Source organism: Natator depressus, chromosome 7, assembly GCF_965152275.1.
Source record: "Natator depressus isolate rNatDep1 chromosome 7, rNatDep2.hap1, whole genome shotgun sequence".
In the NCBI taxonomy this organism is placed as follows: Eukaryota; Metazoa; Chordata; order Testudines; family Cheloniidae; genus Natator; species Natator depressus.
The window spans coordinates 56,023,543-56,047,873 of NC_134240.1; the positions used below are offsets into that span (position 1 = coordinate 56,023,543).

Genomic DNA, 24,331 nt, shown 5'->3' on the forward strand with positions numbered 1-24,331 from the left:
AGACAATGCCTTATTTACATAGGCTTTATTGCAAGAGTAGATCTGAAGAAGCAGCCCCTCAATCTCATTTGCTAAGGATGGGCATGATCCTGCAGCCGTTGAAATGCATGGGCAGTTTTGCTGCTTATTCCAATCAGAGGAGGATTGGACTCTGCACCATTATGAAAGCTCAGTCAAGAAAGACTGAGCTCAGCTTTTGCACTTAAACCGAGATTCAGCTTCTTTGTCATGTATGAAAACTAGAATATCCTCCCCAAATTTACAGCCCTTATTCGTTGAGTACAGAATTAATGTTCCACAACACTTACAAGTAGATCTGTTAATTAGTTTGAACTCAGTCATTTATAAAAATGGATCGTTTGAGATTTAGCCCTCACTGTCACTTTTTTGTCCTCATCAATCTTAATGGGATAATGTAGCTTCTTCACACTTTCTGTATAGTTAAATCATTGTAGTCTCATGTGCAGAGGCTCCCTCGAAGTTTGGTTGTAATTCAATTCAGTTAACAATCGTTGATGTTTAACGCCAGTGCTCCTGGTTGGGTTGTCAGCAATGGGGATCGAACCTGAGACCTCTGGATCCTAATACATGAGCCTCCATTGCCTGAGCTAAAAATCCCTGCTCACTTAGCTAACTTTGTAGCAGCTTGTAACCTTTAGGCAGCCTAGCCAGCACTAAAGGGGGAGAAATTGCCACACCGAGTGGTCATGGCTTATATTATGATTTTATATAAGACAACAGACAGGGCCACATCACTTGAATAGCTTACGTGGGTCAGAATGAGCTCAACCAGTCATCACTACAGCTAATGCGTATGTCACGATACTGCTGGCAGGAATGAGTGAGCGGCATGAGACAGGACTCATGTCAAGAATTCTCATTGGTAGGTGTCTTGACCCCAACTCTCATTGGTTCTTACAGGTTCTGTGGCCGTACGCTGGCTTGGGCGTCTGTGCTCAGAAGGTTCCCTGAAGGGCATGGGGGAGAAATCCTTGAGCTCAGAGACTTGGGAAAAGGGTTCCCCAATTTCTATACCCCAGTCTCCTAAACACAATTCTTCTTCTCATCAGGCCTGTGCACATTCCTGCTTTTCTCACATCCCCTTCTCCTGATGATGCTTCCCCCTCCACATTTCTTAATGTGCCATTTCTGCGGTGTGCGTGTCTCAATGCGGCAGTTCCCCCAGCAAACCCTGCAGGAAGGCTGAAGTTGGACCGTCTCATACAACTGATGATCAGTTCCAGACCCATCTCTCTCCTTGCATGGCCCTTATCGCTGTAGTCTCTAGGCGCCTGCTCTTCTAAAATGGGGGCACCTCGGCACTCCAGCACGAGCAGGGCTGTTTTCAGTCCTTACTGCTTGTGGGGAGCTCCGTGCTATTGTGAGAGAGAAGTCACTCCTGGGGGAATTCTGCGCACAATATTTTAAAATTCTGTCAATTTTATTTGTCAAAATAATACTATATAATCATGCCAGTTTCAATTATTTTGGTAATTTATTAAAAAATACCGGTCAGCGAGTATGTCTGTAACAACAGACGCACACAAAAATTCTCCCAGGAGTAGAGACTTAAAGAAACCCCTACGACAATCCAGTTCCTCCTTCTCTGCCCCCTTCTTCACTCTCCCCCACCCCTCGAGCCCAGCCAAGGCAGGGGCAGACACTCACCCTTCTTCCCCCTAGAGCCCAGCTTGGGGGGGGGGGGTTCAGACACTCCCCTCCCCCCAGAGCCCAGCCATGGGGCCCCCTCAGGTCAGACACTCACACCCCCTACCTCTCAGAGCCAAGCTGTGCCCCCCCCAGCCCACTCACACCCATTCCCCCCTACAGCCCAAGAGTACTGAGTGGAGGAGGCAGAACATGCCTCCCCTCCCCTCCTCACACACTTCTGCCACCAACATACCTAGTTAGACTGTTAGGCAGGCCCTTTGTACTGCAGCATAGCAGGAATAGCATCCATTTTGTCAATTTCTCCCAGTTAGTGTCCCTATCCTGGTTCTCCTTATTACTCAACACATTAATCTTAGGTTACCAATTGGTAGAAGAGCATTCCTGCTGTGAGGCATGACTGGAGGTTTGCCTGCAAGGCAAACCATTGTAAGTGGTGAACCTGGGCAGATGACAAGTAGATTTTAGAGGAGAAGGTGGGGGCTCTGTTCGCCACAATCCTATTTTTAAGCTGCTTGGGCTAGATGCTACTAGGGTATTACAGGAACAAAGCAGATGTGGCACTTGGCTGTGCTAGTGTCCGGTTGGGGGCTTTTCTATTGATACTGTTCTGTTTGCATTTGATTTAAAAAAAAAAAAAAAAAGGGGGGGGGGTGGATGTGACAGTAACCACTGCAGCGAGTGGATGCTGATCCTGGCCAGGTGACAGGGGTGTTGAGCTTCTGTAACCCTCGTCTGTCATGTGACAGGGGTACTGGTCTGTTGTGACTTCCAACTCACGTCAAGTGGCTGGGGCCTGGTAATAAAGACCAGTCTTACACCAGCGCTGCTGTGTTCCATTTGTTTATTACAAGGGGCAGGGCCAATGCACGATAGAGCACTCCAGGATTGGTGAATGGGGAGTGTGACATCACTCCATTGGTCCCACCCACCTCAACATTCATTAATCTCTGCATCCCCATTAGCGCAGATTAGTAAATCTTGTGAGTTTTCTAGTGGGTTTATTTTGTTTTGCTCCTGTGCTGAGCACATAGAAGCCTGTCTGTATCCACCCCAAAGAGTTACAAATCTGACAGGCTGTGGGTTCTTTACAGAGGGTGAAGGGGCTGATTCTTTGTATTTTGGGCTTGCTCCTCCCTTGAGGGAATTGAAAGAGGGTGGTCCGCTTGAGGAGGGTGAATGACGGTGAACTGGTGAGGGGGCCTCTATTGGGGGAGAGTCCGTTTCTGGGCTTTTTCTTTCTAGTGGGAAGAATGTGACTTCTGTGCAGAAACAGCCCAAGATGTTTTATGAATGGGGCCCCTTGGATTATAACATTTCCAAGTTTCCTAAAACCGCTAATCGGATTAGTTGTCTCGAGGAGGAAGTACTTAATACGTATATGCAGACACCCAGCCTCTTCATATCAGAGAGCTGCAGCCCTGAACAAGCTACCAGGCCCTGCATTCTGCTGTCCCTGGAGTTCCTTCTCCCAGAAGATGTTTTTTGGCTGGGGGGAAAAATGTGCAATTGGTGATTGTTGGGCATGTTTTATTTACCTCTGCCCCGCTGTCAGGTGGTTGGTGGGGACTGCAGTTTCCAAGTTCCTATCGATAGTGAAGTAGCTCTTTAATTAAAACGCGATCAGCTTTCTGATTGTAGAGCCTCATAACAGTCATGTATCAGCTCTGCCTGACATGGATTGCAAGCCAGCCTGTGTCCACCACTCTTGAAGATTTACCATTCTAACCCCAGCCCTTTAGATTCCAGAACAGAATGCTGCTGCCTGTCTTGTGTGTGTCAAGAGACACAGCCATATCACCCTCCACTGGGAAGGAAGGGTGGCCTAGTGCAGTGGTTTTCAGCTCGTGGGCTGCTTGCAACCCAATCAGCACACAGTGTGGCCCATGTGACATCCTCAGGGCCATGCGGGTAGTATATCTATTGTGTGCATGCAACCCACATAACACACGCAGCTGTACAGGTGGCCCACAATGGTTGAGAACCACTGGCCTAGTGCATGTGGCACTAGACTGGCCCCTCAGGCAACCGGCTTCCTGCACAACCATAAGCAAGTCACGTAATCTGTCCTGTGCCTGAATTCCCCATTTGCAGTGTTGCCAGCCCCATGCATTCAGAAGTCATGAGCCACGACTCCAAAAATGATGAGACTACCTTAAAAAGCCATGAGATATCGTGACAGGGTTGGAGAGACCCTCCTCCAGTGCAGGGCGAGTGCGCCCCATGTCCCTTAGGGTGTAGGGGTGGGGCATATGTAACCTGCATCTATGCCTCTGTAGCCAGAGTCAATATACTCAATCCTGTTAGTAGGGCAATGAGGCCTAATGGCCAAAGTCAATAGATTTGCCCCAGTTGGCAGCACAGTAAGACCTAGCAGCCAGAGTCCATAGATTCACCCTTCTTAGCAGGGCAGTAAGGCTGAGTGGCCCAAGTAAATGTATTTGCCCATGTTAGCAGGGCAGTAAGGCCAAGTGGCCAAAGTCAATAGATTCGCCCCAGTCCATAGGGCGGTAAGGCCCAGTGGCCTCAGTTGGGGAAAGGGGCCAGCATGCACAAAAAGGGTGGGTGGTGGTGGTCTGGCTAGGGGAGCCCGGGCCCTCCATCTCCACCAGGGCTCTGGTCGTGGCGGGAGTGTGCGCCAGCAAGTCAACAGGGGGTTCCGACCAAAACATGCTGACTCAAAATTCCAGTTCACCACCTGGGCCACTATCTAATTCCCCTGGGCTGCTTCCTACCATGGTTCCCACTGGATGTCTGCTATCTCCAGGTTCCTTGGACTGCGCTGTCCCTGGCGACTCTGGACTCTGTGGAGCCTCCGTGGGTACCCTGACACCTGCCTGGGTTGCGGCGTCTCTGGTTCCCATGGCCTCGGTCTTTGGCTGATCCTTGGCTGGAGCCTGCAGCTCGATTCCTTCCTCTCCGGTGGTCAGCCCCGATGGAGCTGAGCTGCTCCCTTTTACACTAGTGCATTTGGAGCATGCTCAGTAGAGTTGAGGGGATGTGGCTTCCTCAGCCCAGAATGTAGGGTTAACCCTTCCCTGTCACTGATGTTAATAAAATGATAGTTTGGATTTATTTTGCCATCTGGTTTCTGAGTGAACACCCTTAGGGTGTTCTTGGGTCACTAATTGTGAGTTTTTCTCAGCAACCGCGAGAGTTAGGAGGTTACTTCTTAAGAATGAAATCTGAGATTCTCTTGCAATCTCTTGACTCTAGCAGCTGGACTTTAAGAAATAAACCAAATATCATGAGGCTCATGGTAAAATCCTGAGAGCTGGCAACACTGCATCTGTAAAAGGAGGATAATGGTTCCCTACTTCTCTGGGATGTTGAGGGTAAAATCCATTAGGGAGAAGGCATTTTTGTACTCCAGTGAATGGCTCAGAATACAGTACAGTTCAGTGTTCCCATCTCTTAGTTTGAACAGCCTCCATTGTCTGTCAATATTGTGTCTCTCTCCTCTTTTTCGTTCTCTATTCATCTAGCACTGGCTTTACACAATCTGCCTACTTTTGGTTCAAGAGCATTCTCCTCTGCAGCTGCCATCTTACATCTTCCAACTCTCTCCTCCACTTCTGATTTCCACTTGGAACTTCTCTCTTCTTGTCTGAATTTCTCTGTCATGACTGAACCCTTTAACTTAATCAGTCTTTAACTTAACACAGTGACTTGGCACAGTCCTGTAATTTATACCATAAACCATCTGCTGCCCTGGATTACTTAAATCCTTTTGGGATATAGGGCCTTATCTGGCAACCTTAACTCACCGGCATAGTCTTGTTTGTTTCAACAGAGCTACCTTTGTGAGGATTACTCACATGAGTAAGAGTTGTAGGTCTGAGCCCACAGCTTTGTATAGTTTCACACAAGCTAAGTATTGTGTTCTTTTATTTATTAGTAAAAGTCAGACTTTCCAAACACTGCTGAGAAGGACGGCAGAAGCAAGGTGCCTGCTTCAAGCTAAACATCTTAGCCATGCATTTTGCCACGAACATTTTTAGGTGTCTACACGCTGACTTCTATCAGCCCAGCTTAAGTGTTTTAGAATGCAGAGCCTTGAGAATATTTGCCAACAGCAGAGATTAATTCTGTATCAAAGTGATGAAATACATTCTTGTAATAGGAATATCATGATCGGAAACCACCAATTAATTAGTTGATATCTTATCCAACCCGTGGAGACCGTTGCAGACTTCACTCCAACATCTGTTCCAAAGTGCTTTGTTTGGTCAAATCTTAAATGGCTCCTGTAGTGGGACTTTCGTATTCCAGTCTGCTGCATTTCACCATAAGATATTTTTCTTACTATTCAACCTCAGTTCTCTTGTTTTTTTGCACTGTGTGCATCTATTCTGAAGTGTGACTGTAAATTGCTATTTTGGAGTTGTGTGTTTATTCTGGCTGTGACTGCAGATCAAATCTGATCAATTTACATATGAAAATATTTTTTTCACCTCACTGCCATCTTGGAAACCTCATGTGGGCTTGCTGGGTACTTATTGTCGTCTACAGCTGAATTATTACTAATGGTCCTGCAGGCCTCTGTGTCACCTGTCCGAGCCCATTGCCCTCAGTGAATTTTCACAGGTGTAACTGGCTAGAACTTAGTAGTGCCTTCTGTTAAGGGTGAGCAAGAAGGATCCAGCTCCTTTCAGGTTGCCAACTTTCTACTCGCACAAAACCCTTACCCCGCCCCCTGCCGCACCCCTCCTCTGAGGCCCCCCCCGCTCACTCCATCACCCCCTCCCTCTGTCACTTGCTCTCCCCACCCTCACTCACTTGCTCATTTTCACCCGGCTGGCTCAATGGGTTGGGGTGTGGAAGAGGATGAGGGCTCCAGCTGGGGTTACAGGCTCCAGGGTGGGGCCAGAAATGAGGAGTTCAGGGTGCGGGAGGGGGCTCTGGGCTGAGGCAGTGGGTTGGGATGCGGGAGGGGGTGAGGGCTTCAGCTGGAGGTGCAGGTTCTGGGGTGGGGCCAGGGATGACATGTTTGGGTTGCAGGAAGGGGCTTTAGGCTGGGGGGGTGGAGCTGAGGGGGTTTGGAGTACAGGAGGGGTCTACAGGCTGAGGCAAGGGGTTGGGGTGTGGGAGGGGTTAAGGGCTCTGAACTGGGGGTGCGGGTCCTGGGTAGGGCCAGAAATGAGGGGTTCAGGGTGTGAGAGGGGACTGCAGGCAGGGGTTGGGGTGCAGGGGGGTGTGAAGGCTCCGGCTGGGGGTGCAGACTCTGGGGTGGGGCTGATGGGTTTGGGGTGCAGGAGGGTGTGCTGGGCTGGGATCAAGGGGTTCAGTGGCCGAGAGGGGAATCAGGTCTGGAGCAGGGGGTTGGCGCATGAGAAGGGGTTTGGGGTGCAGGCTCTGGGGGGTACTTCCTCAAGCAGTTCCCGGAAGCAACGGCATGTCCCCGCTCCGGCTCCTAAGCGGGCAGGCGGCTCTGTGTGCTGCCTCATCTGCAGGCCAATGGGAGCTGCTGAGCTGGTGCTTCGGGCAGGGGCAGTGTGTGGAGCCCCCGGCTGCCCCTATGTGTAGGAGCTGGAGGGGGGACAATCCACTGCTTCTAGGAGCTGCGTAGAGCCATGGCAGGCAGGGAGCCTGCCTTAACCACACTGCACTGCTGACCGGACTTTAAACGGCGCTGACCGGAGCCACCAGGGTCCCTTTTTGACCGGGTGTTCCGGTCGAAAACCGGACACCTGGCAACCCTAAGCTCCTTCTCCTAAAGTGGAATTGGGTCTGCAGGGGACATAGAGATTAAAAAAAGCAGTAATAACTAATTCAGTCTAAAGTGGGTGTATCTGACTGTGAAAACACACCAGAAACAGATCTGTTGAGTAGGTCGGTGCCATTTTTACATCCCAGTCCTGCTGCAGGGTGCTAGCTCCTGTTGTAAAACTAAGTAAATAAGAGTAGTTCTGGAAGCCCTCTGCTTTAGGAAATTCCCCCAGCTCTTTAATCAATTTGGTTGTCCTTATAGGAACCCCTAGCATTTGTTGGCATCTTCCTTGAACTGAAGTGTCCAGAAGTGGGCCAAGTTCAAGGTGCAGTTTTGACTGTGCTCTATAGAGAGGCACTGTCGCCTTCTTTTTCCATAGGGTGATGCCTCTTTATTTGCATTTAATGTGCTCTGGTGGGGTTTGCCACATTGTTGTCTCAGAACAGAGTTTTTGTCAGGCAGCAACTTCCCAGACACTGACAGGGAAGTGGTGTGTGTGTCTATATGTGCCGAGTGCAATGCAGGGCCAGGAGCCTAGAATATAGATCATTAAGCCCAGTTGGTGCATAGGACAGTTAGAGCTCAGGAGAACAATGTCAAAAGATGTGAGCTAGGCTTGTTTGGGTTCCCTTGTCATCGCTACAAATAAAGGTGTGTGAACTCCAGGTAAAATCCTGGGGAAGAGGAGGCAGTTTTTAGTTTTCACACAAGTTAGAAGGTTCTAGTGAAGATAAGGACTTTGCATGTACAGCTCCTAGCACAATGGAACCTCTTAGGTGCTACTGTAATGCAAATTATTACAATTAATAAGTGACTAAAATGCTTTAACGAATGGAGACTTTCTCCCCTTTGTGTTTAGTTGATTTAAGGGACTGCAGCTCTGTAGTGTGACGAAGGCCCTCTGTACAAGCTAAATCTGAAGGACTCTTGATTCTGTGGTATCCAGGTGTAGCAGATTGGAAATCCTGCTGAGAGTCTGTAAGACAGGTCATCCATCACATTGTTGAGTCATGCCTTTGCTTTCTCTAACAACTCTGATTATACCTTTGACCATATTATTTGGGCAAGGTTTGATGTGTGTCAGCAGGTGGGAGATGGTAGTTTTCTAGCTCTTTTTTTTAGTGTGCGGACAAATGTTCTGTGTTGGGAAGACATAGTTCTTGGAGCCTCCGCTCCCACAGTCATGTAATTACATGAAAATCTGAACTTTCATTTAAAAAAAGTAATTTTGCAGTCTTCAGGGTTGCAGAGAAGAGCTTGAAAATGTGACCAAGTGCACCCTGAAGCATCAAATATCAAAAGGCACATAAAAAGAACCCCAGACTTTTTTTTTTAAAAAAAGCCCTCATGATTTTTAAACTAATCTAATGATTTTTTTTGGGGGGGGGGGGAAGGGGCTGAGTCATAATTTTTGAATGCTTAGGGTTGGCAATTCTCTTAGCTAATATGATTGCTAGCAAGCACAATGGCTTATTGTAATGTGGACCAGACCTTTGTGAGCAATTTGCCTAGATTTATGTGGGGTCAAATTCTGAAGCCCTGTTTTATGCAGTAAAAACTCCCATCATCCTTTTGAGTTTTGCCTGCATCAGGATCCTCAGGATCTGGCCCCATAAAGTTTAATATACACTTATGCAAATCAGATATCCAAATAATTCTGTCAGGTGACTTTAAATTCAAGCCAAATAGAGGAATCCTACTCTGCTCACTCTTACTAACTTCCATAAAAGTTTTGTCAAAGAACTTCAAATATTTTTTAAAGGTTTTCATGGATTTTTTTTAAAGAAATCATTAAAACATTTATTTTTATACTAAATGTTTATTTTTAAAGAAAACCTGAGCCAGAGTCTTACAGATGCTCCTGTGCTGTTAGAAACCCAAGTACCCAGCATCATGGTGGGAGGGAACCAGAAACTCTATAAACGGGAAGTGAGACTGACTAGGGTCTCTTCTCTGTCCAATCTGAGTGAACGACGGAAAATAAAACAGCAGAAATGGTGAAATGTAACTTGGATTTTTAAATGCCTTTGTTTGAATCATCTGAGGTGTTAGCCACACAGGATGAACTATTTGTTTTTCTTTATCTTTTAAAGAATGTGTCCGTTTAAATGTCTTATTCATTTTTTGGTTAATTTCCAAAGGCTTCCTTTAAATTCTCCAAAAGAGCTCAGGCAGTTGGGGTCTCTTAAATATAGAGGAGCTGCTTCTACAAAGATTGGGACCATTTTTTGTGATTTCTAGGAGAGGATAAAGCTCAGATAGAAAAAAACACTTCCATGATTGAGGGAAAGAGAGAGAGGCTCTCTCCCACATTCCGGCTGTGGTTCTGAGGGCTCAGAAGATGCAGGAATCTGGCTGCTCTGGTTGAAGCCAGATTTTGAGGGGCTTAATGCAGAGGTGGCAATTCTACGGCCTGCTGAAGCCAAGAATGCTTTTCAAGAACGTTTTAAATGGGGTTTCTCTGATATCGAGGGGGTTTTAGATTCCTAGCCTGTGAACCTTGACAAAGCCTGTAAGACTTGCACAAAGCAATGGGAGTGTCCTAGTGTTAATAAGCCTGCAAATAACGAGTAAGACTAATTCCTGGTGTAACTCGCAGTTGAAGTCAGTGCAGTTGGACTAGGGATGCATTTGCTCCATAGGTTTATCTACATTGATTATTAAGCTCTTTGGGGAAGGGAACTTTTGTTTCTGTCTGTATAGCGCCTAGCACAATACAAATAATTAATAATAATATTGAAATAAGAAAAAATTCAAAGTGCAGAACTTCACTTACCAGTCGGGAAGGGGGTGTTGCCAATTGCTGATGGCAGCTGAGGCATAAAATTAATTAGACATCTTAAGATCCAATTATCTATAGCACCTATTCAGAATTCGCTAGAGAGATAGGGACCTGTTTTACATATTTACGGTAGATCCCTTTCAGCCTTATCATACTTTTGTTCTAACCTATGCTGTGGATAGAACTTTGTTGACTATAAGCCATGCTTGGATACACTTAACTAGCATAATAACAACTTTCCCCATTTAGCACATCCAGCCATCAGTGGAACAACCATCTTGGCCTGTCTGCACCTACTAGGAAAATACAATACATTGCATGAGGGAGATGTATTATGGTAATACATTAGTCTGTGTATATGCAAAGCTGCCTGTTGAAGTAAGGCTATGTATTTGTCTAGAAGATGCAAACAATAAACAGGCACTCACGCAAGCTCTGAAGTGCGTGTGCATTTGAACATACTGATGAATCTCACGCCCACCACGTACACATTTCAAGCTGGTAGCATTGTGTTTTGAGTTCTGTTTTAGTTCTGCAACAAACCACATTGAATTCCATTCATCAAGGCTTTAATCTTCTCAATACTTTTTTTCCTTGTCCTTCCATCCACAAAAATAAACCCTGATATTTGTCCAGAAAAATTATGACTAGTTTTTGGTACCGCCGATTTTCAGCTGTTTTTGTTGTTGTAATAAACACCAATAAATTCCTGGGAAAAATTAAATAAAATAAAAACTGAAAACGAAGGGCCCTGACTATAATTAGAACCTGGTTATAGCCTTGAAGTTGGGTTATAGCTAGGGTAACCACATAGCAAGTGTGAAAAATCGGGACACTTTTTTTTTTTTCGGGCGCGGGGGGATAGTTGCATATATAAGGCAAAGCCCCTAATATTGGGACGTCTGGTCACCCTAGTTACAGCCCCTGTCACTGGAAGGGTCAAAACACTTAAGGAATCATGGATTGGATATATTGTGTGTAAGGCTGAGAGTCCATCACAGAGGTCACGGATTCCATGATTTTAAATGATCTCTGTGACTTTAGCTTTGGGTGGTTGGGCTCTAGGCTTCCGGGATCTATTGTCTATTGCCCGTGTCCTGTCCCTGACTTTCAATAAAAATACCCATGACAAAATCTTAGTCTTAATTGTATGTAGACACACTTTGTGTATGGTGTCACTTGGGTACAGACTCTGTGTAGATCTCTGTTTGACGAGTGATGGGTATAGCTGGATGCATCTCTGAAATGTCTGTCTTTGAAGAGAAAGATATATCCATGATGCTTCTCTGTTCATTACTTGAAAAAGCTTTTCCTTTTAAATGTGGTTGGAGCTCTACTGTTAGAGCATGTGTCACGGCTATCTGATTATGTTACTATTTCAGTTTATGAAAGAAAGGAGTACTTGGGGCACCTTAGAGACTAACCAATTTATTTGAGCATGAGCTTTCGTGAGCTACAGCTCACTTCATCGGATGCATACTGTGGAAAGTGTAGAAGATCTTTTTATACACACAAAGCATGAAAAAATACCTCCCCCCACCCCACTCTCCTGCTGGTAATAGCTTATCTAAAGTGATCACTCTCCTTACAATGTGTATGATGATCAAGTTGGGCTATTACCAGCAGGAGAGTGGGGTTGGGGGAGGTATTTTTTCATGCTTTGTGTGTATAAAAAGATCTTCTGCAGTTTCCACAGTATGCATCCGATGAAGTGAACTGTAGCTCACGAAAGCTTATGCTCAAATAAATCGGTTCGTCTCTAAGGTGCCACAAGTACTCCTTTTCTTTTTGCCAATACAGACTGACACGGCTGCTACTCTGAAACCAGTTTATGACAGTTAACCGTTAAATGGTACATTAGCTAGAATACTACCAGTATGAATTTTCTTGTAAGGCGTATCAGCAGAGTACAACTTATGCTCAGTAACATATTTATTCTGTAAGGCAACACTTAGTTCACGGTTGGGCTAAAGCAGCAAAATTAATGCGAGTTTTCCAGTGCTCTGCCTGCGCTAGCTCGAAGAGTCCCACTCCACAGGGCTTCCACTGCTTGGTGTGAGAAGCTGTTGCACAGTCGATTAGGTCTCATCTTTAGGCAATACTCCCTGAGAGTGTAAGATTCCCTTTGTTCAGTGTCATCCTGGTGTTCCTAGTGGAGTCCAGAGTTCCACAAAACGTCTGTAACACAAATAAAGGACTTTTGGTTGCCTGAGATTCCAAAAGAAAAGGACTGATTTATGGATTTGGAGACGAGCCTGTGAAACTCAGTGGCGCTGATGGTTTCAAACCAGCCCTAAAACTCAAAGCTCGTTTTTCACACCACTCTTGTATGTACCTCTGGCCTTGAGTCTTGGTTGTAGCCATGCTTTGCTCAGGAATAGGTGGAGGGGTGCGGGGACAGTGGAGCAGAAGGTGGCTTTGTGACCTTTGGTTTCTCGGCTGGCTGAGGACCAATCCAGCCTTCACAATTCAAGCTTACAGGAACGGCAGATGCAAAGTGCCTGAGAAGATGGCAATGATCATTTAGCTGCACCAGATGCTTTTCCATGACCAGTCCCAATTTTTACCTTTTTGTTTCTATTCAGTCAGGGGTTTTTCCAGAGCAGACAACATGGAATGAATTTCCCATAGTTCTGTAGTTCACTAATAAAAGGAAAACTCCCTGCTCAGTAAATATTGGTAGATGACTAGCAGGCACATGAATCCCCACATCACCCACTTAGTTCTACCAAGCATGTTACTGGACCAAGGAATTCCTTTTCCTGCAAACAGAGTCCAGTGTCATTTCGACTTGTGTCCTTTCGTCACTCCTCTTAACTAAAGAGGAAAGTCACATTGTGTATTAGATTGTATTCAGGTGCCTGGACTTTTCTAGGGAACCTGGAAAGAGTATCTATACCGGTACGCAATTGATAGGAAGATCAGTGCTGCTTTATCCCAGCAAGAAGTAGTGTCACAGTTAAAAATGTCCATCTTATTTCCAATCTGAATTGGTCTAGCTTCAACTTCCAGCCACTGGATCTTGTTAGACCTTTCTCTGCTAGTACCCAAGTAGACACTTATAGACTGTAATCAAATCACTCCTTAGCCTTCTCTTGTTTAGACTCAAGGAGCTCTGTCTATTTAGCTTATCACTCTCAGGCATATTTCCCAATCCTTTAATCATTCTTGTGGCTTTTTTTCTGAACCCTCTCTTATTTGTCAACATCCTTCTTGAATTGTGGGCAACAGAATTGGACATATCATTTCGGGGCACTGGGTAATTGACATTATCTTGTGTGTGTGTATGTAGGGGGTAGGGGAGGGAATGAATGTTTAATTCTCTTTACTCCTTAACCATAGTCTTGCAGTCTGTTTTATTACAGCTTTCATGGGCAATTCTAGATTTGCTCCCAGCATGAAGGTATTGTCCACAAAGCTTTTGAACCCTGTTGATGTTGGTTTCCTGACACTTTTCATTACAGGATCCTGTTTTCAATTGCTTATAACTTTGGCGGATTTGAACCATTGGGGCAGATATTTTCCATGCTGGCTGTCTTCCTCGGTTGAATTTATTTGTAGAGTTTCAGCTGAAGCAGTTCAGCCATTTCCGAGATTGAGATTTGTGAACAATGTTGTTTTGCCGACATTAAAAGAAACATTCTTGCAGCCTGTTCATTGGGAAGGTCTCATGCTTTTTTAGCAAGGGCTTGATAATTTTGGCATGGGGGTTGCCCTTGCTACTTGCCTCTGGCAACTCATAAGAAGCACCGCCCAAGTCTAGCAAAGGTATAGGTCTGAAAAAATCTGTTTTCACATGCTGAGTAAAGCCTTGTTCAAGTTTGGCAGCTAAATTCTCCAAAGATTCAGTATGAACTGAGCGTGCTCAAGCACAAGTTTGCAGGGTCCAAGGCTGACTTGCCTAGTAATTACTGCTCCTAATTGCTAGGGGACGCTGCGGTGGCTGAAACTGAAATTGCGAGCGTGGAGATGGTCTCTCAGGTTATCTCAATTCCCCCTTGCTCGCACTCAGGCAGCAGGTAGGAGAAGGAAACAACTGGAATGTAGAGGGCTGAAAACTGAAGGGAAAGGGTGTGGGAGCAGCAGGGTCTATAATGACTAGAAAATGCTCCCTTCCTCCGAGCCTGGAATGGAGCCCAAGTGTTCTGAGTCTCTCAATTCCTCTGCTGTCGGTAGGTGGTTGTGAAACCCACTCCAAAGTGTGTGTCATCCCGCTCTAGTGCCTAGTCCACGCAGATAGCCACCTCCTCCTTCTACCAGTTACTCAGCTCTGGTAGTAGAAGACTGTGCTTTGGTCTAAAGCAGTGGTTCTCAACCTATTTATCATTGTGTTTATCAATGTTATGCGGGCCACATCCAGTACTGTGTGTATGGCCCTGAGGATGTCACATAGGCCGCGGGCCACAGGTTGAGAGCCCTGGTCTAAAGGTTGCACCCCTACAGTTGTCCCAAGTATGGGGTCAATATGGTTCTATATAATATAATTTGGTTTTTTTTTAAGGTTTCTTTTCCCAAATCTTGCCTCAAAAAAACCCCAACTACATTAAAAGAACATTAAGGTTTCAAGGTCAAGCACTCCAATGTTAGGCCATGCCAGAATTCAGGTTACCTTTGCAACCTTATTTTGGCCCCCATGTGTTATGCATCCTGATAATCTCTATTTACATGATCACACTTTATTTTCCCATGGGATCTGTGTCATTCAGTGGATCATAGAGTCACAGAACCATAGGGTTTAGAAGGGACCGCAAGGGTTATCTAGTCTAGATGAGGGATTTGTTGTGTCTAAACCATCCAAGACAGATGGCTGCCCAGCCTCCTTTTGAAAACCTCCAGTGAAGGAGCTTCCGTGATCTCCCTAGGCAGTCTGTTCCACTGGCCTACTGTTCTGACAGTTAGGAAGTTTTTTTCCTGAATCAATGGATGGTTATTGATTGAAATGGATGAAAATAAATATGAATATGTGTACCAGACAGCCTGCCCTGAATGTAAAATTATTCATTTCCTTCTGTATATTTGTCACTCTCTCTAGCGTACGAGTGGCTCACCACATGCTGAGGTAGAGGAATTAAGACCATAATTGTCAGAAGTGTCCATTAAGGTTGGGTGCCAAACTTGAGACATCTAGGGCCTGATTGTTTGTTAGTTGTACTTGTGAGTGTTCAGCACTGCTGTAGATCAGAGGCCAGATACCTCATGGTGGGCACCCTGAAAATAAGGAGCTCATAATTAGTGGTCAACGTGAACATTTTGGTTTAAGTGACTTGGTGGCAAAAGTGTGGGTAGAATTCAATTCTCCCTGGTGGTATTCAGGTTCTTTAATGATGCAGCTATCCTTCCCCTTCCTGCGGTCCCCTGCTTCATTTGCTACATGCCTTCCAACTTGTGCAACAAATGAGGCATGGCTGGCATGGAATGGCGGTCGTCCTACAGACATCCTTCACTACATTACCCACCTTCCTCCCCAGAGCATCCTCTGCACTGAATGAGGCAGGGGTCTTGTGGAAAAACGGCATGATCAGGATAGCGTGTTATCCCGGAGTAATATTATCAGCTGGGTTCCAGCTGTTTAGCCTGTGTGAGGTGTAATGTGAGCATTTTTCCTCCTACTTTAAAAAAAAATACGGAGGAAAGTGATATTGATCTCCATGTAAACAAAGCTTATTTATTGCTTTATGGTCCCCACAAATTCAGACCCACCATCTGCAAAAGAGGTGCAGTGCACTCCCTGTTGGGAACAAGAGGAGATAATCTCTCTGTCTCATTGGAGCCTGCTTCCAGTTTTCAGCATCCCTTCGGCCTTGATCCTTTTCTGGAGGAGTCGATAGGACTTTGCCAGGCTACGCAATCTCCCTATACAACAAGTGAAGAAGCAGCCTCTGATGACTGTAGGCAGCAGCGGGCAGCAGAGATATTGCTTTGCCTGCGGCACCAGGCGTGATTTTCTTTTGAATCGGGCTTTTCTGGCATTCTGGTTTGCACCAAAATCAGTCTGGTTGTGGCCACTGATGCCTAGAACCTTCCCTGAGGTTTACGAATTGGGGGGATGCGGCGTTCCAAAGCCAGCGCACTGCAGAACAATGGATTCTGTGGAGGGTTGCTCTGTCCGGGCCCAGCTTCTAGTAAGCCTCCTGTCTGGGCACCAGCTCCACAAGCTGTCATAATTGTGCTCCATCTGGCAGTGGCCCGAAGTGATGTAGCCCTGGCATTTTCTCTATTTGCCCTTTCCTCTGCTTTCACAACTGCAGCTGGTGAAAGTCAAGTTAAGGCCTGTCAGTTTCATAGCCAGTGGTATGCCAGGGAGTGACGTGGCAGCCTTTGATTGTCCAAATGCAAGGGATCAGGTCCTGGTAGAGCGGGCTGGTCTTTCAGCATGAGACCGAGTGAGACTCAAACTCACTATCTTCAGGATTGTAGTTGAGCTCAGCCACTGCATCCTGTGTAGCTGGTGATATGCACCAATAAAGCTTGTTCTAGAAACATGGTGTCACTGTGAGCTTGCTCCCTCGTTTTTGCCAGTCTGTCAATACTAGGTTTTTTTTCCTCCCCGTTGCAGTCAAAAATATGGTGTTATGTTTTGCTTTAGCAGTTTCACAAGCTCTGTAATACTGCTTCAGTTAAGCCCGAAAGCTCTTTGCATTGAAATGAAAATCCTTCAGTACTCCAAACCCAGCCATTTCAACATTTCTTTGTGGAAATTTACTGGTGTTTCTCTTATGGATCCAATCCACTGATTCTTTTGGGAAAAAAAATTCGGACTCATTCTTGTCAATGATTCCCAGCTGCATATTATGGATTAGTCTGCTTGGATTTTCTTCATGAGCAGTTATCTTCCTTTACACATACAAAGAAGATTCCAAAGAGTATAAAGGGCAATACAACAGTTTAAGCATCATAAAAGCAGCACTCTTTTGTATATCTCCCTATGTAGAACAGCTGTCTTCACACTTGGGCCCAGATGCAAGCAGGAATAGTGGTTGCAAAAATGCGTCTTCCCAGACTTTTCTTCTACAAACACTTCAAGTCCAAATTCCCCGTTCAGTTGCACAGATGAAACTGAGCACAGTTTGATTCCTGATGTTCTCGTTTACCCAGGCCCAATAGGCCAAAAACTAACGAACACTTTAGGAGTGGTCTATGCACTGCACAGAGCCCTTGTCGAACATCTGATTCTTGTCCACCGCTGTCTTGCTGTTGGCCATCCTTAATTAACTTCTTGCTTGTTCTAGTCTGCAGTTGGTGTAGGAAGGGTGTGTCCCTTTTATTGAAGCCAAGAAAGACTGAACACGGTCTGTTGTGCTTGAATGGAGATTGTTAAATAGCTTTATATTAATTAGCTGTCATGCACAGAACACTTTTCAAATGTACTTAAGGGGATCGGCGTATCCATTTGGAAAGTACATTGGAAGTTAAATCCATTATACTAATTGTAATATTAGACTCTGCTTAGCCAGTAGTTTTGGAATTGCCTAAATCCAGCATCAGTTTTGGAGCTGGGAAAATGCCTCATTTCTTTGAATACTTGTTCAAATAATAAATCTGAATTTGGCTTGACTGTGTAGGCTGCCCTTTGTGTATTTAGTTTCTGAGGCTGTTTTGCAAAGGAGCTCATAGGCAGGAATGGTCGGGGAAAGGAGGAGTTTTCAGCTGAAGAATGCTTTCAGAAAGAAGACTGAATCTGTAATGAGTTTTGCCCCAGAAACCTGACTTTAAAGCTGTCTTAATCCAATCAGCGATTGGGACCACTATAGAGTTTAAGGCCAGAAGGGAGCACCGGGTCATGTAGTGTGATCTGTATATCATAGCCACCAATGCCATCTGGCCATGTGCCCACGATTGTCCCATCAAAGCTCAGTTGAAATAATTGAAGACTCTCAGCAAACTGCTCCCAAATGATTGCAGAGCCAAGAATTAGCCACCAAAATCATTTGAGGAATTAATGCCAAACAACAAATAAATTTAGAGAAGGTCGTTAAGCTGTTTGTGGTCAATTGCGAGGAGAAAGGAGTTACATCTATGGAATAAAGTGTTAGCTTTAAGTTTCTTGTTTGGGCCTCATTTTTAGAGAGGACAGATATTTTTAGCCACAGCAGACAAAAAAGCTGCAGCTCCCCTTTTCAAACCCCAAGGACAAAGTATTTATTCAGCTGTCAAGTAGGGAAAGAAAGCAAATTAGTCTTAGACTTAAATGCAGCATGGTGTCCCTGCTGTAGTTCTGGCAACTGAAAGGATCTGATCTTTAGGTGTAAATGGCATCTCTTCTAGAGCTGGAGGGTGGATGTCCACTTGTGCAGAGGGTGACAGGAAAGCGAAAAGGAAATATTTCAGATCAAGCCTTGGGGTGCTTTAGTTATACGGTATGTGTAGACGGTTGAGATTGGCAAAAGCTTTCTTTTTAGCCATACAGTTCCCAATGAAATTAATGGTGTGCTTAAATCCCAAAGTCAGCTTTAAAAATCTCCACCTAAATCTATATGTGAATCATAGTTTTATTCACCATTGAAACGCAACCATCTCTGGGTTAGGGTGTGGCAGCCTTTTTAACAGCATTGGTAGCATGATAGTCTACTGAAGTGAAGAAAGCTAGTGTAGCCAGTTAAAACCACAAGGGGGCTTATGGGAGGTGTAGATGTAATAACCCAGTAGGGATTTGGCCAAGACATAACTCCCCTGCTGTTTTTTGAACAGCTTCAAACAATCAGGGTATCTGTTTTATGTAGTAGCTGAAAGGTGACGTTGTTGGCAGCACTGGTCACGCTAGCGTGCTGGGCATTGGTTCTGTATGGAATTAAAGAGCAACCTCTGCTCAATCAGCCAGCAGTACCCTGGGTTTTCACTGGCAGTCTGCCATCCCAGGACTCATGCTGCTGGTTTGGGCGCTGACAAGATCACTGCCCATGCCAGGATGGCTGCATGCTGGGAGGGAAATCCGTACCTTGATCCTCCTCCTCCTTTTGAACACTGCCAATCTGTGTGATGGGGGAAGGCCCCCTCCCCCGAGAGCAGGCTTTGTCTGAGCATGTTACTTTCTCACTTTGACCTGGTGAGCCATCTATTTAAGATAGGCTTGGGTGAGCCAGGAGGAAAACTAAAGTTGGGGGGCTGGAATGTCGGCGTGTCAGAGGCTTGACGTGTCTGCTTTCCACTGACCACTGTGGTGTGTGACCTGGAGGCTAGGTGAGTGACTGCTGCTTGTGCATCAGTGTCTCCAAAGTGTATGTCTGTATGTGTGTAAAACAAGGTGTTTGAAATGCTGGCATGAGATTTATCCCATGTGCTGAGAATGCTGCCCCCTCTCCTTTGATGGCCTGTATAGAAAGCCTCACTGAATGATTTTAGCCAAAGCTTTAGCCAGCTTCTCTGGATCCTCTCCAGCTTCCTGAGAAATAGGATTTGGTTGTTACTGGCTCTTCCGCTTTCTCTGACTGGTAGGCTGGTGCCTGTCCTGGTTTCAGTTGCCCCCACCCTCCATGGCTTTCAGGGCCTCTCTGAATGACCAGAGGGTAGCTGACGGAGTGGCCCTGCTGCGCGGCTCCTACAGGTCTGGTGAGTGGCACCTGTTGCTCTTTGCCAGCTCTGTGTTGGACCTGGGAGCAGGACTTTGCCCTGAAACAATCCAGGCAGCGTCCACGTTCAGCTCCCATTCCTCAAGTGGCTTCAGCTTGCCTCCATAAGCCCCACGCAGAGAGATGCTTTCTCTTTAGGTACAACACCTTCCACCTGTTTGCTTTTGCCTCAGTTTCCCCATCTGTAATGTGGGGCTAATATTGTTCTACCCTGCCCGGGGATGTATGTTCACCTCATCAAGCACTTTGAGAATGAGACTATAATACATCCTTGGGGATTGGATTGCAGAGCAGTAAGCACCAAGGGTTCTTGAAGTGACCAGACGCAGAGCTGGGAGGATAGGTGGGGTACTGGGTCTCTAATTTCCAGACATACCCTAGGATTTGTTTTAACAATCTCCTTGATTTTAATGTACATTTGAAAGTTGCACACATGCATAGCTCAGACACTCAAATGCTATAATGATGGGTGCCATAGAAAACCCTAAAACAGATGGCAGTTCCTCCCCGCAGGGCAGGACTGAGTGAAAATCTGCCTGGAAACAAAGTCAGAGAACATAGCTATTGGCTGGGGTCCGTGGAGAGAATTTGTTAATTGCGTCCAGTAATAATTTAGTTTCCGGTGTGTCATTTATACTTTGTTTAATTTTTATCCAGTATAAACAAGTGAGGGAAAACAGGGGGAATAGAAAGTTTGTGGGAGGAGAGGACATGCATAGGGACTCTGCCGTATTCTAGATCTGGGCTGTCCTACACAGCTCTGCTGCTCTCCATTGCCCTCCCAAAAGCCAGATCTGGACCTGTTACATTTTAAAGGACAGCCCATGTTTTGCATGTGCTAGTTACACTGCTGATGTCTTTGGTGTTCCTGCACGTTAACAATCCAGTGCTGCAGGTGGAAACCTCGCGGTAAATCTGGGACACTAATACAGATGATTTTCGCATTCATTCACGTTGTTACATTATATTTGCCATTTTGCTGAGCGGTAGCAGAAGTCAGGGACTTGCAGGTTGCTTTCCCAATGGAAGAGAAATCAGTGGCACAGAGTCTGGGTATTTTCTTATCATAACTTGTTTTATTTACTACACACTCTACACACCAGTCCTTGAACAAAGGTGGTCACAAATAGCACTCAGGGCAATCCCCTTCTCCAGAAATCTCTGCCAAAATACCACTTGCAGGTTCCCAGGAAGCAGCTCTGCCTCAAGCACTGACTCTAGTTACATGGGTTATGGCAGAGAGCAAACTCTCCTGTTGCTTGCAACAGCTCTCAATAAAAAACATCACTGTAAAACAAAAGCAGTGCAGCATTTCTTCAAAGACAGTACCCGTGCTTGCATGTGAAGGAAAAACTTGTGAACTTACGCGACAATGCCATCTGGTGACTTGTCAGATCACCATCGATACTGAGAGAGCCCCAAGAGGCCAGTAAGGTCAGGATCTTGTTGTGCTAAGTGCTGTACAAACCTACAGTAGGTTAGTCCCAACCCAATGACTTTGTTCTACCCATATGACTGGATTTTTCTCATGAACATTCATGGGATGCAAATGTCACAGTCACACACAAGCGTATGTGGGAAGTGAATTGTAACTGTGTACATGCAAGATTGGGGCGGGAAGTACTTTTGGGTGTTTGTCCAGTCAGGAATGGAAGTGATACCGTGTGATTTGCCTGACCAATGCCAACTAGAATAATAAAAATCAAACACGGGCAGTGAGCTATTAGCGATCAGTCCTCGAAGTTCAAAGTTGTGCCATGATTTTTTTGCATGTTTTTTGCATCCTGGAAATTCCACCTGCAGGAAATGCCAAATACAAATACAGAGTTGATCTCAAATAATGTGCTCATCTCTCCATGGCATGCCCAGGGTGTACAGAAGCTTTTTGCTGAACAGATAAGATAATGGCTCTGGAAAACATCTGTTCCTGTGTCTGAGCCTCATTTTCCCAGCCCCTAGTACCATTGGGCCGGCCACAGCAGGTGCAGTGGTACCGAGCATCGTGGCCGGCCCAATGGTACCAGTGGGCACCGTGGCCTCTGGCACAGCCCCCGGTGGGAGCTCGGTCGGGGCCGGAGCTTTGGTAGCACCATCGGCCTCCCTCTCCAGACCCCTGAGAAAGGAGTTGATGGGACGTACATCTTCGGCACTATGCCCGGAGTCCGATCAGGTGGTGGACCCTCCGGTGCCAGCCAACACCCAGAGCACTGCACTGGCCTCTTTGCGCTGCCCAGAGGACACGATTGCGGTCCCGCCCCTTCTATCCTGCAGGAGGACATCAGGGCCCACCAAGAACTGTTTAAGAGGGTGGCAGCAAGTCTCCACCTCCAGGCAGAGGAGATGGAGGAGCCCTCAGACTCCCTGTTTAATGTGTTGTCCCCATCGGCACCGGATAGGGTGGCCTTGCCTCTCCATGAAGGGGTGGCGAAGATTTCAAATGCCCTGTGGCAAACACCGGCCTCATTGGCCCCCATCTCTAAAAAGGCGGAACACAAGTACTTTGTACCCACCCAGCACCCCACTCCCTGGTGGTCAAGTCCGTCAACCACAGGGAATGGCAGGGTCAGCCAGCCCCGGTCCCCAAAAACAGACACTCGGAGACTGGACTCTTTCGGAAGGAAGGTTTATTCATCTTCGACCTTCCAGTTACGAGTGGCAAACCATCAGGCTCTCCTGGGCCAGTACGAATTCAATCTGTGGGGCTCCCTGCCCAAGTTTGAGGACTCCCTCCAGGAGCGCAATAAGAAGGAGTTCAAGGTGCTAGTGGAGGAAGGGGCAGCAGCCGCTAAGGCGTCCCTGCAGGCAGCCTTGGATGCTGCGGACACGGCCGCAAGATCAATGGCCTCTGCGGTGTCCATGAGACGGGCATCATGGCTCCTGCTCTCTGGGCTGTCCAGCGAGGTGCAGTCTTCCATGTAGGATCTGCTGTTTGATGGGAAAGTTCTGTTTGCGGGGGAAACAGATACAAGGCTGCATGGCATGAAAGATTCCTGCACGACCCTCCAGACTCTGGGCCTATATGTCCCGGCTCCGGCAAAGCCTAAGTTCAAGCCACAGCAGACTGCCGTCCAGGCTGCCCTCCCGAAGTATGAGGCCGCCCATAAGAAGCAGCGGCCCTGACCTCCGAGCCGCTGTACACGGCCTTTCATAAGGACAAGGTCCAGCTCTGCCCACACCCGATGTTCCTTCCGAAGGTGGTCTCTGGCTACCATATGAGTCAGGACATTTTTCTACTGGTCCTCTGCCCCAAGCCTCATGTGTCCAGTGAGGACCGCCATCTCCACATTCTCGATGTGCGGCGGGCTCTGGCTTTCTACCTCGAGCGGACCAAGCCATTCAGAAAGTCCTCGCAACTTTTCGTCGCCTCGGCTGAGCGCGCGAGAGGCCAGCCGATTTCCACTCAGCGGCTTTCCAATCGGATCACTTTGTGCATCCGTTCCTGTTATGAGCTGGCGGGTGTCCCCCCCGCCACCCATTGTGAGGGCACACTCAACTCGAGCGCAGGACTCGTCGGCTGCCTTCATGGCCCACGTCCCCATCCAGAACATTTGTAGGGCTGCCACGTGGTCTTTGGTTCACACATTCACCACGTGCTATGCGATCTCTATGCCATGGATGATGCCGGGTTTGGCAGGGCTGTCCTCCATCCTGGGAACTTCTGAACTCCTACCCACCTCCAACAGATTTAGCTTGGAATCCCCTATTGTGGAATACACATGAGCAATCACTCGAAGAAGAAAAGAGAGTTACCTTTTCCGTAACTGGTGTTCTTCGAGATGTGTTGCTCATGTCTATTCCACATCCCACCCTCCTTCCCCTCTGTCAGAGTTGTCAGGCAAGAAGGAACTGAGGGTGGGGGGAGCGCGCAGCTCCCCTTATACCGCGCCAGGCAGGCGCCACTCCAGGGGTTGTGGGGGGCACTCCCCCTACGGGTACTGCTAGGGGAAAACCTTCCGGCACCGGTGAGCATGGCGAGCACGCACACCTATTGTGGAACAGACATGAGCAACACATCTCGAAGAACACCAGGTATGGAAAAGGTAACTCTCTTTTCTGTAGTTCAGGTTACATTATGGCTTCCATTTTAAACCCAGTCTTTGGGCTCTGTTCTGCTGTACATGTGACCAGCAGATGCACTGACTGAATTTGAGGTCATTTTGGGCAAGCTGTTTGAAGATCTGGGACGCAGAGGGAAAATGGTGTTAATCATTTCCCCAAAATTCTTCTAATGCTTTTTTTCCCCTGCCATATCCTAGTTCCAGCCTGGCTTGTGCCAGAGACATGTAATGAGACTTATTAGAAAGGCCTGGGTGTGAGCTGATGCGCCAGAACAATTATGAAGAATAAAAAAAGCATATCTAGCAAATCACTCCCTGGTGAGTTCAGAATGGCACATCCGAGTCTGGCAGATTCCTGCTTCTTGATTTATCCCTAGGGTTTGAGAGGAAGGCTGACAAGGTTTACATGGTCAACCGCCTCCGAGAATCTGCTGTGGTGCCCATCAGCCGTCACTGAATGGAGTCCTGCTGGAGCAGAGCACCTGCCCTGCAGGCCTGTGGAAAGGGGGGGGGACCTGCTGTGGCCCAAGATGAGAGGAAAAATAAG

General features: G+C 46.7%; 1 protein-coding gene across 1 annotated transcript in view; it reads left to right on the forward strand.

Moving 5' to 3' along the window:
• Nucleotides 1–24,331, forward strand: part of TLL2 (tolloid like 2) — a 172,816-nt gene that overhangs the window by 55,552 nt on the left and 92,933 nt on the right. The gene's annotated exons all lie outside the window — the stretch shown is intronic.